This window comes from Acomys russatus, chromosome 8 (assembly GCF_903995435.1).
Source record: "Acomys russatus chromosome 8, mAcoRus1.1, whole genome shotgun sequence".
Lineage (NCBI taxonomy): Eukaryota > Metazoa > Chordata > Mammalia > Rodentia > Muridae > Acomys > Acomys russatus.
Genome location: NC_067144.1, coordinates 28147103 through 28160791, shown reverse-complemented (window position 1 = coordinate 28160791; position 13689 = coordinate 28147103). Strand labels below are relative to the sequence as shown.

General features: G+C 43.5%; 1 long non-coding RNA gene across 1 annotated transcript; it reads right to left on the bottom strand.

Moving 5' to 3' along the window:
• Positions 1-1915: 1915 nt before the first annotated feature.
• Positions 1916-12178, bottom strand: LOC127193105 (uncharacterized). Its single transcript, XR_007831086.1, has 3 exons — positions 12019-12178; positions 10090-10239; positions 1916-2071 (listed from the first exon to the last, which is right to left on the bottom strand). It is a non-coding gene; the product is annotated as an uncharacterized LOC127193105 (long non-coding RNA).
• Between the last annotated feature and the right edge of the window lie 1511 nt (positions 12179-13689).

Below are 13689 nucleotides of genomic sequence, written 5' to 3'. Positions count from 1 at the left end.
GCTACACATTTTTTTAAACTAAGCTTAGAGTTCACTAAAGTCTAAGCTTGATGTTTTAGGCTGGGGGGAAAATGTGTGTATAGTCCTACACATGCATATAGTTCTCTCTCTCTTCTCCCTCTCTCTCTCTCTCTCTCTCTCTCTCTCTCTCCTCTCTCCTCCCTCTCCTCCTCTCCTCCTCTCCTCTCTCTCTCTCTCTCTCTCTCTCTCTCTCTTCTCCCTCTCTCTCTCTCTGTCTCTGTCTCTGTGTGTGTGTGTCTGTGTCTCTGTCTGTCTGTCTGTCTGTCTCTGTCTCTCTCTATATATCTCTCTGTCTCTGTCTCTGTCTCTGTCTGTCTCCCTCCCTCCCTCCCTCCCCCCCCCCCCCCCTCTCTGTGTGTACATAGGAAAACTATGTATAGTTCCACAAATTAGGTATGTTGTGAGAGGAAGCCCAGTTAGCTGAAATAAACTGTGCTTACAATATAACTGTCTGGCAGTACTTAATGAGTGAAGCCCAACCTCTGCTTTTAACACAGATGAAGCAATCTGAACACTCCAGGGTCGAAGGGACACTGTTTCTAAAGGAATCCATCAAAACCTTCGTTAATTCTTTTCATTGAGGAGAAGACCCATAGATTGCAATGGAAAATTCAAAGTTTTAATTTTCACAGAATAATTTGGAAGTCTGATGCAACAGGACCATAGGAGCTGAAGCTTGTGTGCCAAGGAGATCAAGGTTTCCAAAACTATAACATACGAAATCCTCACCCTACAACCTACAGATCACTCATATTTCTTTCTACTTGTCAGTTATCTCTGGTTCTCTGGTCCTTTCTTCTGAGTGAGATCCAAGGCTGTGAATGGGAGAAGGGCTAAACAAGAAAATGTTTACCCTATACCTTTGTAATGTTGAATCTGATTACTAAGTATAGTTATTTAAACATGAAGCCAGATAATTTAAAAAGTAAGTTATACCTGAATTAGAAATACAGAAATGATTCAGTCTTTCATATCATAAAATAATAGCAATGAATAGTTTTTTAGGTTTTAAATTAGGTATTCTAAACTTCTGTTCAGTATTAAGGAGAGGTATGGGGAAAGGAAAGGATTATTGGACATTAGAAGGAAGGAATCTTGGGAAATGAGACTTAGTTAATCATCCTGTGACTCAGTAATAATGATTTTTAAATTTGAATATAATTTACTTCCAGATGTATTTCTTATTCTGATTAATAGCAATTCTAGAAATGCTGTGGTGTTGTTTTCACACTTTCTACACACTTAATGATTTTCATTGGGTTTTATTTTTATTTTATTTTGATACCTCTCAATCTTTTATTAGTTCTTATTGTATAAATTTAAATATTCTAATAAAAGTTTTTAAAAGTATTTTTTCTTTCCATTTGTTATTGACTGAATGTTTGTATTCCATCAACTTTTCTGTTGGATCCCTCATCCCCAGTATAACTGTCTCAAAGCAAATAATTAAGGTTAAATAAGGCCAAAAGGGAAGAGCCCTGGTCCAATAGGATCGGTGCCCTTATAAGAAGAGATTCGTATGTTGTGAGAAGGCTTTATCAATCCTACTAGACCCAAGGCTTCAAGACTCTAAGACTGTGAGAAAATACAAAGCTATTGATGAAGTCACTCTGAGACGTTTTTTGTTTTGGGGTGTGTGTGTGTGTGTGTGTGTGTGTGTGTGTGTGTGTGTGTGTGTGTGTGTGTGTGTGTGTGTGCATGCGCGCGCGCGCTTCTTTAAAACAAGGTTCCTCTGTGCCTGGCCACCCTGGAACTCACTCGGTAGACCAGGCTGGCCTCAAACTCAGGCCAGCCTTTGCCTCCTGCATGCTAGGATTAAAGATATACACCAGCATGCCTGGCCTAGGTAATTTTTTTAAAACACAGCCTCCACTGACTAATGCAATTTCTCATTTCTTTATTTCATTAAATGTATTGGGCAGAACCAGAAAAATAAAAAGAAATGTGGCCATTACAGATAGTGCATTGTTTTTCAGTGGCTTTTGTCAATTGTTTGCAGTGATTCCAGAATAATTAGGGATTGCTTCTTAATATCCTTTTCTTCTCAGATCTGTTAACAGAAAAACAGTGTAATTTTTAAAAGCATGGGTCCACCACTCAACATATTCGTGACAGCACCCTGAGCTATCTCTATGATCCCTCCTTCTCCTAGTGCCCTTCCCATGACCAACATCAAAGATAAGCATCAGGCATTTTTTTATTCTCTTGAACTCCTTTTAATATGCCTTTGTAGTATCTATATTCAAAAATATCTCTAAAGGTTGATTTATTTGTTATTTTATATGTATAGGTGTTTTGCCTGAATGTGTGTATGTCCACCATGTGTACACAGTGCCTTCAGGGTCAAGAAAAGGGGGTCAGAGCTTACAGAATTGAAGTTACAAACAGTTGTGAGGAGCCTTATGGGTGCTGAGAATCTAACCCAGGTCCTCTGGGGGGGTGCAGCCAGGGGGCTTCTTGACTGATGAGAAATCTCTCCAGCCCCCAAGTATGCTTTTAAAAAATTTTTATTTTAAACTTTTTTTTAACTGAATGTTCTAAAGTCTTGATTTTTATTTCCTCTATGACAAGAGAGATGGGATGGGGGGGGGGGTAGGTGGGTAAGTGGAGGGGAGAGCTATCTTATAGAGATAATAGATGGATAACACATTCCTTTCCCAATCCCATTCTACCTTAAATTCCCAACCCAAATCTACCTTAAATTCTCAATTCCATTCTACCTTATTCTTTGATAAAGAATCTCTCACTGAGCTTAAGTTCACCAAACAGCTAGACTGGCTGGTCAACAAGCCCCAGGAAGCCTCTGGATACTTTTATTACATATTTTTTTGATTGGTTGGATATATATGTGGGAGAGGTGTGTATGTAGGCACATGTGTGCCATGGTGTGAATGTGGAGGTCAGAGACAACTTGCTGGAGTTGGTTCTCGTTCTCTTTTCACCGTGTGGGTCCAAGGAATTGAACTCAGGTCAACAGGCTTAATGGCAAATGCTGTACCCACTGAGCTAGCCCTCAAGAGTCTTGTTCCTAAACTTTTTTTTCAACATTTATTTTGTGGGGAGAAGAAAGACACACATATACATGCCATAGTGTACATGTGGAGGTGAGAGGTCAACATGTAGACGTGGGTTTCCTCCTTCCCTGTGTGGGTTATGAGGCTCAAGCTCATATTACCAGACTTGGCAGCAAGTGCCTTTACCTGTTGAGTCATCTAGATATCTAGCTGCCCTTTCTTTACTTAAATAAATAAGTGAATAAATAAATACATAAATGAATAGATATATTATATCAAATATATTAATATAATTTTTAATTTATGTGTGGTAATAGAATGGATGTCACCCCAGATTTACAAGTTTAAGGTCAGCCTGAATTAGGGAAATAGCAAGATATTATTTCAATATAATAAAGTATAATAACATATAACAAAGATAACATGAAATAAAATTAAAATGGGACATCCTTGCTTTTCTCCTGATGCCAAACACAAAGCTCACTTAATCATTGTCATGTTATTCATGGGTTTTCTCTAAGTGTTCTTTACCAAGCCAAGACCACTCTCTTCCTGCTTCAAGCCAGCTCTGTAGCCCCATCAGGGCTGCAGCCTGTGATCCTCCTGCCTCAGCCTCCCAAGCCCGTTTGAACTGACAGACCCAGCCCCAAAGCCAGGCTGAATGTTTTATTTTGCATTTAACTCATCAGCACTGTTTTAATTTTGATATTTATTCTCTTCGGTGTTCTCTGGGCCTCCTGACTCTATAGCTCTTCTTTTCTCTCTCTCTCCTCTTTATGGTTTTCCCATTGTAGATGGTTATCTCTTCTGCAGCTGTCCCCTGGTTCTTGGAGAAACAAGTCCTGCCACTGATTTGGTTGGGCTTAGGGGTGCTTCTTTTTGCTTTTCAGTTTCCTAAAGCGCAGCTGAAAATCCTCAGACTGAATTCCTCCTCTGTCCCCATCCCTGTTGCAGAGCCTCTGATGCTCACCATTTCATTTCTATTCTCTCATATTCCCCACCTTTCTGCTTATGCTACTCAACAGTTTGCCCATTTTTTTTCTCTCTCTAGTGTCTTTCCACTGGAACCTGCAGGTAGAAAACGCAGCTGTTTTAAACTCCTGATCTACCAATTCTGACATTCTTGCCTTATCTGCAGCCTTTTCTGGTACTTTCTCTGTCTAGTTGAACAGTGCATGCCATTTTTTTTTTTTTTTCTGAGAGATAAGATATACTGGGTAAAAGCCACTGCAGGCGCAGGCCTTTGGTAATGCAGTGCTGTGCTGCGAGAGGAGGGTGCGTTCCATACTTCTATGATGAGGCCTCCTTCCCTGGACTTCAGCAGTCCTCCTCTGCACTCTGTGGGTGGGACAGCAGCAGAGGTAGTGGAGTTGGGTGTGTCCCTTCCTCCAGGTTGATTGAGTTCTGAGAACATTCCTGGAGATTAGACATGGAACAGTGAGTGTTCTCTGAGGGCTGGCCTTGTTAAGAACAGAATGTTCTGACTCATTTTTTTTTCCCACCCAAACTTGGCTGTGAGGGTTTGATACTGCTTCTGAAGGTGAAACACACACACACACACACACACACACACACACACACACACACACACACACACATATACACACACACACAGAACAAGCACTTCCTTCCTGCTTCTCCTGACTGGGATTCCGCTGAATTTTTCTGGCTGAACTAGCCCAGCCAACTAAGCCTCCAGCAACTCATGTGTATAGCTCAGGCTTTCCTACCCTGGCAATAGTTTCCAGTTCAATTAAATATTTATTTGAATGTATGACATAACAGTTTTATATGGGTGTACATAGTGAAATGATTATTGCAACCAAATAAATTAGCTACCCACCACCACCCATTATTACCTACCCTGTATGTAGGTCGTGGATGAGCATTAAAACAGCTAAAATCTACTAACTTGGTTTCTCTTCCTGTTACCATGATAAAAGCACTTGACAAAAAAGCAACTTCAGGAAGAAAAGGTATGTCTTGGTTCACAGGTCAAGGTATAGTCCACTATGGTGGGAAAGTCAAGGCAGCAAAGTGCTTGAATCAGCTGGTCTATACACACCCGCAGTCAGGAAGCAGTGCATGAACTAATGCATGTTTCTCAGCTCCCTTTCTCCTACTCAGGCCAGGATCCCATCCAGGCAATGGTGCCGCTCACAGTGGGTATGACTTACTACCTCAATTAACGTGATCAAGATAGCCCCGCTCCAAGCATGGCCAGAGGTGAAATACCCAGGTGACTTGTGTGGACCATTACCACTAACCCTTTCAGTGTAGACTGTAACACTGTAACAGCACTCCTCCCACTGTGCAACTGCCCTCTAGCCTGACCCACATAATTGTAAGTTTGTATCTAGACCTTCCTCTTGCCCTCACTGTTTCTGATAATCACCATTTAACCTTCTTTGTTTGACTTCTTCCCTGTGCTTGGGATGAAGGAGTGACTTCTAAGCTCTTCCCATGTCAGGATGAAAACTGTTATGTTCCATGTTAGTTTTTTGTTTTTAGTGTCAGTATTTTTAAAATAAGTTTAGTTCATTCTTATAAAACTCACAATAGAGCCGGGCGGTGGTGGCACGCGCCTTTAATCCCAGCACTTGGGAGGCAGAGGCTAGTGGATCATTGTGAGTTCCAGGCCAGCCTGGTCTACAAAGCGAGTCTAGGACAGCCAAGGCTACACAGAGAGACCCTGACTCAAAAAACAAACCAAACCAAAACAAAACAAAACTTATGCTAGGCAGACACACCATAATTACTGTAAAGTGACAGTTGAGATCCTTCTGATGCTGAAAGCTGAGCAGGTTATCCATGACCATACAGCAGTGTAGAAGCTGAGCAGAGCCTGAATCTGGAAGCCTGACTCCCATCCATGTGTGTAGACCACACTATCTGTAGTCAGGCTAACGAACAGTTAAAACAGATAAATGCGCGTGGAGACAGTCGCTCATGACTGCCAAACTTGGCCTCTTGGGCATGATCAGTAAGTAAAAGAGCCAAAACCCAAGACCTTTTGAACACACATTATCCTGAGAGCCCAGCCCTCAGAGGCTTTGCACCAAGAAGCAATGGTCCAACCATCTTTGGTGGCCCTCAATGTTATTATATGTTGCACTTGTAAGGCCTTCTCCAGTGTTTGGTGAGTTTCTCAAATGTGCCTCTTATGTATAGAAAGAGTATTAAAAAAAAAACAATTGTTAGCCAGGCATAGTGACCCACACCTTTAATCCCAGCACTCGGGAGGCAGAGGCATGTGGATCGCTGTGAGTTCGAGGCCAGCCTGGACTACAAAGTGAGTCCAGGACAGTCAAGGCTACACAGAGAAACCCTGTCTCAAAAAAACAAAACAAAAAAAAATATCTCTTTTATATTTTAAAAATTTGGTCTTCCAAAAAGCTAGCTACACAGCACTGGGCACTGAACCTACTGCAATGAGCATGAGGTAGTAAGCAGATACCCTGGTGTCCAGATGAACATGGGAGAATCCTGGGGATCAGAGCCAAGGAGAACACACAAGATTACCCTGACAGGGCCAAGGGGGAGATGCAGCTTGGGTAAGGGCCGCTACTCATAGAAAGATCCAGCTGTTGATTGTGCTCCACCGAATAAGTTCTTGGCTTCATTGTTTTTCACCAACACACAGTGTGGTATAGAGAACTGATCCTGTACACGCCACACCACCACTTGAGAATACTGTGGAAAATGATCCTGAGCTAGGTATGAAGTTATGCACTGACTTTCTCTTCTGGAGGTTCCAAATTGGTCCCCAAGAACCTTTCAGTTGTAAGACATCAGAAAACGCTCTGTTCCAAGTTTCCTGTGGTTTCATTCCCAGAGAAGGGTTCTGGCTTATTCCAAAGGTCTGGGAAGTAGGAAGCCACGAGCTAAGTCAGAAAATGAGTTTCTTAATTTTGGGTCTCATTGCAGGGGAAGAGAGCGCAGCTAATATAGAGATAAGCAAAGCATCAGACTTCTAACAGCCCTCTCATCAGGTTATGTAAGTTTAGTTGAGGCTTTAGCCAGAATACCTGCTGAAAAGATGGGTCAAACTGATTATTGCTACAATTTCAACACAGGTTGTTTCTCCTAAAGGTTTATCTGTATAGTGATTATTTTGAGATGAGTTGGACCTCGAAGAGACGGGACCTAATGCAAATATAGCTAGGTCATCAGCAAGGCAGTCCTCAGAAAACATTAAAGTTTATGGGATGCGGTGTTCTGACAAGAAAAGGTCCTTGTAAAAGAGCAAGATTGGCCCCATCTCATTTTCTGGGTCCATCTCACCATGTGATCACTTCATCTGTCACTGTGACATCTCCTGCCATGAGATCCTCTTCAGAAGAATAGGATTCCCCAATCTTGGGCTCAAAGCTTCTTGAAAGCGATGCAATAAATAAACTTCTTTTCATTATGAAGTACCCAGCCTCAGTTATTTTGTGATAGCAATGGAAAACCCATTAATACAATTGGCTGGTGTCATGACAAGTCAAGAGCTCAGTATCTTGTAAGATGGAAGAAAGGCTTTATTGTATGGATTTTCTATGAAAACTGGTTCAGTTAGGCACCTAGGAAGGAAAGTCTAAAGATGGTAATGTGAAGGCTGGGGTGTCTGGGGTGCTGCAGAAGTTAAAGACTGGCAAGTAGCGTAAGGAAGAGTTTTGCCACTTTGCAGTTTAGCCTTGGTTTGGTGCTGAGAACTTTTTCTGAGCTGGAAGACATTTTAAACTGGGAAGTCAGGACTTGTTTATAAACTGAACACACTTCACTCCATCTTAGCACAGGCTTTCCTGCGCTAGGTCAGTCTGGACTCTTTGGGCTCAAGCCTGGGTCTCCTTATTTCCCCCTCCAGAACTGGGGAGGCGATAAAGAACTCTGTCTGTATTAAATGTCTTTTCCTGGAGGCCTCCTTATGTCAGCGGTTCTTTCTCATGAGCGCCCAGGCACCTCTCCCTAACTAACTCTTCCCTGTCCAATTTGATTCCATGATATAGTTCCAGTATGAGTCTATAATTTCTCTGTCAGAAGATTCCTGGAACAAGTCTGCAAAGAATGCCAGCTGTCTATCTCCTCAATATCTAGGGCAGTGGTGCTCAACCTTCCTAATGTTGTGACCCTTTAATACCGCTCCTCATGTGGTGGTGACCACAACCATCAAATTATTTTCGTTGCTACTTCAAAACTGTAATTTTATTACTGTTTTGATCCATAATGTAAATATGTGTGTTTCCTGACCTCAAAGGGGTTGTGACCCATAGTTTGAGATTCACTGATCTAGAGCCTTAACAAACAATATCTTAAACAGGAAGGCAAGCTGGGCACTGCATGCTGTCAGGTGAGACAGAAGACTATGGTGACCTCAAGTCACAGTAAGAGTAAGAGGCAGGGATAGGGGATGGGAGTGGGGACCCAGGTCTTGAAGGAAGACTAGGCCACAGTTATCCAATGAGACAGTAAGGGACTTTGAGGATGGATAAAGACAAAGACATCCAAGAACATGGGAAAGTCTTGTGTGGAAGAGCCAGGCTGGAAGAAATTACTGAGGGAAGTAACACTTCCATGTGACAACCTTCTACAACCCTCAGTCTCCATGCCCTGATAAGGCTCAGCTGCCAAGCATGTGACAAAACCTCCCCTGAGCATTCAGATCCTATGGGGAAGGCTGCCTGGATAAAAATCTGATTAAATATGTAACTGGTTCAATCACCAGACCAAAATGATACCCTTCTCTAGTCCCCAAATCTACCACTGCCCATGTTTTTCCCACCTATGTGAGAGGCAGTGAGATCATGGTTTCTTAAGTCATCTTACACACAGATTGCCGTAACCCTGGAGTTTGCTGTGCTGTGGTGTGTTTTCTCAGCAACCAAGTTTCTTCAGGGCCTGTGTGCAGTACTGCCCCCCCAAAACACACACACACACACACACACACACACACACACAACACACACACCAAATAAACAATAGCAACAGACTACACAAAAGTAGGGCACGGACCTGAATGTTCCATATAAGCACTTTTTGGACCTTTAAAGTTTCTAATTCCAGAATTTTGACACCTTTTGCTCAGATGTACAGAGTCTGTGCACCTTTCTCCATTTGCTACCCATCAGTGGGTAGTTCCTAAGTAATTAGAGGGAAATCAATTAATAACCTAAGAACATATTCAAATCCTCAATATTTCTCACACACATTAGTCTTAATGGACGGTGAAGCTTCCAGACAGTAGTTAAGGTTTAAAAAAAAAAAAAAAGAGGTCTAATTAAAATGACCCTCCCCCTTCGCTACCCTTCTTATCCTGGTGTTCATTACAATATTAAAGATTGTTGAATTGAGATGATTAAGGACTAAAAGCAGGAAGGTTCTCTGCCACTGTCTGTACAAGAGCAAAGTGGGACTTACAGAGAAAAAGCATCCTGCCACTTCCTTCCACCAAGGACAGCAAAAAGTGAGTCACTGAAGACAGCTCTGGGTCCTCATCAGCCTGGAGGCATCTGGAGCTGCACTAGAGAGCGTTCATGGCTACCCTGCCTCTCACAGTGGTTCACTCTTATCCAAGGGGGAAGTGCTCACTCCCAGAGGGTGCTGAACCTTCATGGTACCACATTATATACGTTGTTTTACACTCTATGTATATATATGCTGACTGCTTATAGCATTTATTTTATGAAATATGCATAGTAAGAGGTTAACAACAGCCAATGATAACATAGAACGATCATAACAACGCACCATGATAGAAAGTTATGTGAATGTGGTCTTTCTTTAAAAAGGAGGCCTTGGGCTAGTCAGATATTACATTAGGCTACTTCGGTATAATCACTATGCTACACCCACAGTCTATTTGTTATAGAAAAATAATATCTACTGTGTTATTAATATCTATTATTACATGTAATTATTTTGATGGTTAATTATTTAGTCCACTACCATATCAATAAAAGACACAGACATCTGTTAGATTTTTTAATATGCCTTAAAGCAGGGGCTGGGCAGAAACTAACAGCTTAGGCCACCTTTTTATCTTCTAGCCCCACGCACATAGTTCCATAAATACTTGCACATTCTTTTCATCTGGGTTTCCATGGCTGTGCTAAGCACCAAGCCCCAAAGCACCTTGCGAAGGGAAGGGTTTATCTTTTATCTCATGTCTCCAGGTATCACTCCATCACTGAGGGACCTCAGCGCAGGAACTCAAGGCAAGAGCCTGGAAGCAACAACAGAAGTAGAAGCCATGATGGAATGCACATTACAGACATACCCCACTGGCCTCCTCCGTTTCCCTCCCTGCATACCCCAGGACGCCCTGCCTATGCGTGGTATTGCCCACAGAGTGGCTCTCTCACATACCAATCGTTAGTCAAGAAAATGGCCCGCTGGCTTACCCTTAGGCATTCAATCCCATGACACCATCTTGATTGAGGTACTTTACAGATGACTCTAATTTATGTCAAGGTGACACTCCTCTCTCTCTCCCCACCTAAAAAAGACAACAGGCGCTATGGGAAGGGGAATTATGGGAATTCTGGGTAAAAAGATGAGGACTGCATTTGCATTTGCCTTCCCCTGGAGTAGATATCCCAAAGACTTTTTCTTTAGCTTGCCAATTTTCTGAAAACACACTGGCTTGGGTCGCCGATGACTTACACAAGCTGGATTAACTGCCTGCCCCCCTCAGAAAACTCCTCAGCTCTGATCAGTGTCCATTGTGTGTGCTTAAAAAAATAAACTTGTTTATTGGTTTTTTTTCTAATGAATCTACAACTAAGAACCTATGATAGAGGACGGAGAGATGCTCAGGGGTCATTTATAAGCACTTGCTGCTCTTGCAGAGACCCCGGGTTTGGTTCGCAGTCCCTACACAGTGGCTCCCAACTGTGTTTATCTCCAGCTGCAGAGGACCTGACACCCTCTTCTGACATCCTTGGGAACCAGGCACACGCTCCACTCGCTACACATACATAGAAGCAGGCAAAACACTTATACACATAAAATTCTTTTTTAATCTAAAATATTTAAAGAGACTATGAAGGGTGAAGAAAATTATTTTTCTTCTACTGTGCCCTCTTTCAACAAAAGTGCCATCATTTATTGAGTGTTTTCTTTTGCTGCTTGGTAGGAGACAAAGTTACAGGTTTTTACTAGAAGGACCATGCTTAGGGTAAATGATGATTTATTTAAATAGAAATCCTCTCAACAATGAGGTATTCCTGGAAACCAAAGCCAAAGGGGACACCTGGGAGGACAGAGTCACATCCCTAACTCAGCTCAGCTAAAGCCACTTCTCCCAGAGCAGAAAGGTGGGCAAGCCAGCTGGTGTGCTCCCTCCCCCTCCCCTTCCCCTCTCCTTCTCTACCCCCTCTCCCTCCCCCTTCTCCTCCCTCTCTCTACCCCCCTCCTTCTCTAACCCCCCTTCCCTAACAAATAACATTGTATTCATGCCAATTAGTCATGTACAGGGCTTGACTCTGTGATCCTTGAGTGTGCTCCCTCCAACTCACCCAAGTTCCTAGGGCAGGAGCTAGAAATGCCAGCTGGGACCCTACACCAAGGACTTCAACCCCGGAATAATCTGCTCCTGAAAGTGCTTGGTTTTGGCTTTTGTCTTTCTAAGTGTCTGCTGCCCCTGCTCTCAGCCCTAAAGCAACATACTTTTTCCACTTTTGAACCTCACCCTGACTTTAGTGTTCTTTCCACAGTTCTTGGATGAAGTTTTTGGTCCTGAGACCTTGAAAAAGAAGAAGAAAAACAGGGATTTATGGGAAAGAGTCCTGGAAGATCTCACACAGACACATCTTTCGCTGCAGCCCTGTGGATGTGGGAGACAAAGCACCCCAAGGATCAGCCCTGAATTTGTTCCAGTTCCAGGCTCTCAGCCACTCCCTTCTCTCCACTTGGCCAACATTTTCATCTTTCCATCACCCTCCCTCCCTTCCTCCCTCCCTCCCTCCCTCCCTCCATCCATCATCACCCTCTGTTTATTCACCTTTTCCATTCCCCTGTCTCATTTTCTCATTCTTCATGATTGCCCCACTCCCTCACACTCATATCCCCTCACGGCTCATCTTTCTGTTGGAGCCTGTTCTGATGGCGTCTTTCCAAGAGCAGCAGGTTTGAGTCAGCTCCAGTTCCAAATAAAGGCAGGAGGTGGGGGTGGAGTGAGGGAGTGCAGCGATCTCATGCCCAATGTACAGGGAGCACAGCCCTCCCCCTGCCTCCGCAGGCCTCCAGCACACACACACATGTTCTCCTTCTCCCTGCCTTTTCCTCCCAGACATGTGCATGAAAAGTCCTAAAATTTAAAAATAAAAATAAAAATCTCCTGCAAACAAACAAACAAACAAAAAGTTTCCACCACTCGCCTCGCCCCCTCAAGCAGGCAGCTGTTTCTCATTAGCTGTTACAAGCCCTATAAATATTCTTTTTTTTTTTCCTCACTTATCTCTTATTATTTTTCCTTTCCCTTTCTCATGTTCCTGCCTTAGGATCGCCTCCTGGGAGGAGGCCTAAATTAAGAAGCGACGGCTTGCCAAGCTTTGAATGTAGCAGCATCCTGTCCTGCCCCAGGCTTCTGGCAGAGCAGAACCTAAGAGTGATGGTGTCAGGCTTGTCCAGTTGCATGCAGCACTGCATACCCGAGGCTGAAGTCCCCCACCCCCACCCCAGGACAGGGGCAGAGATGAGCCTGGCCTGAGTTCCCTACTGGGTTCCCACCTAAACCTGCCGAGTCTTAGTGTTATGCTGAGCATCTGATGTAGTGTGGTGCATTCGATGGATGCTGTTCAGGGTCTTTCATTGGAGGGTCAGCACTCTAGGGTTCAGATCACAGCCCCTTTGTACACAGTCAACCTGATCTCAGTCAAGTTACACAACCTCCAGCACTGGTAAAACTGTGCTGGTAACCTCTACCTCAAAGGACTGGTAGGCACGTGAAAATGAGGCAAGCGCTGAAACAAACACATAAACAACAACATCAAAAACACACTTAGTTTAAGATATAAAGACAGCTTACACCCACCTCTCCTCTCAGCATTCCTTGTGGGATTTACCATAGAAGAAGCCAGCCCTCTTGCTGCAGGCCCTCAGATACCATCTAAGCCATTATCTGAGCACTCAGAGGTGAGCCAAGGCTTGACTTACCTAAAGCCTGAGTCAAGGAGCCTACAGTGACTGTGTCTTGGTCTTTCCTCTAGCCCACTTTAAGATGGAGATGAGGAAAGAATGAATATAAAATCCCTGAGTTAGAACAATGTTTACAATGGCTAGAAGTTCTTATAAACCAGACAGCAAGAAGCTATGTCACTTGAGCCATTGGCCCCAGAGCTATAGAGTTCCAAGCCCTAAACTAAACCCTAGTGACTAAGAAAGCAGCCGCTGTGCTCAGACTGTCTGGGCGCCATGGGGTGAGGCAACTGACCTCCTGAGCTTCCTTGTCTCTCTCCTCTGAGGATAGCAATAATACTGACTGCAAAAGGTTGTTGCCAAGGTCGATTGAACTGAACAGTCACTAGTTTGCGGTGAACAACCCCTGGCAGAATTGAGTGTGCCGTACCGTACAAGTACATGTTAGCCACCCTTGTTTCTCCACGTGGGCCCTGCTCAAACTCTTCCCCTGTGTACAGAAAACAATCCAGCCAGCTGTCCTGGGGGTGGAAGG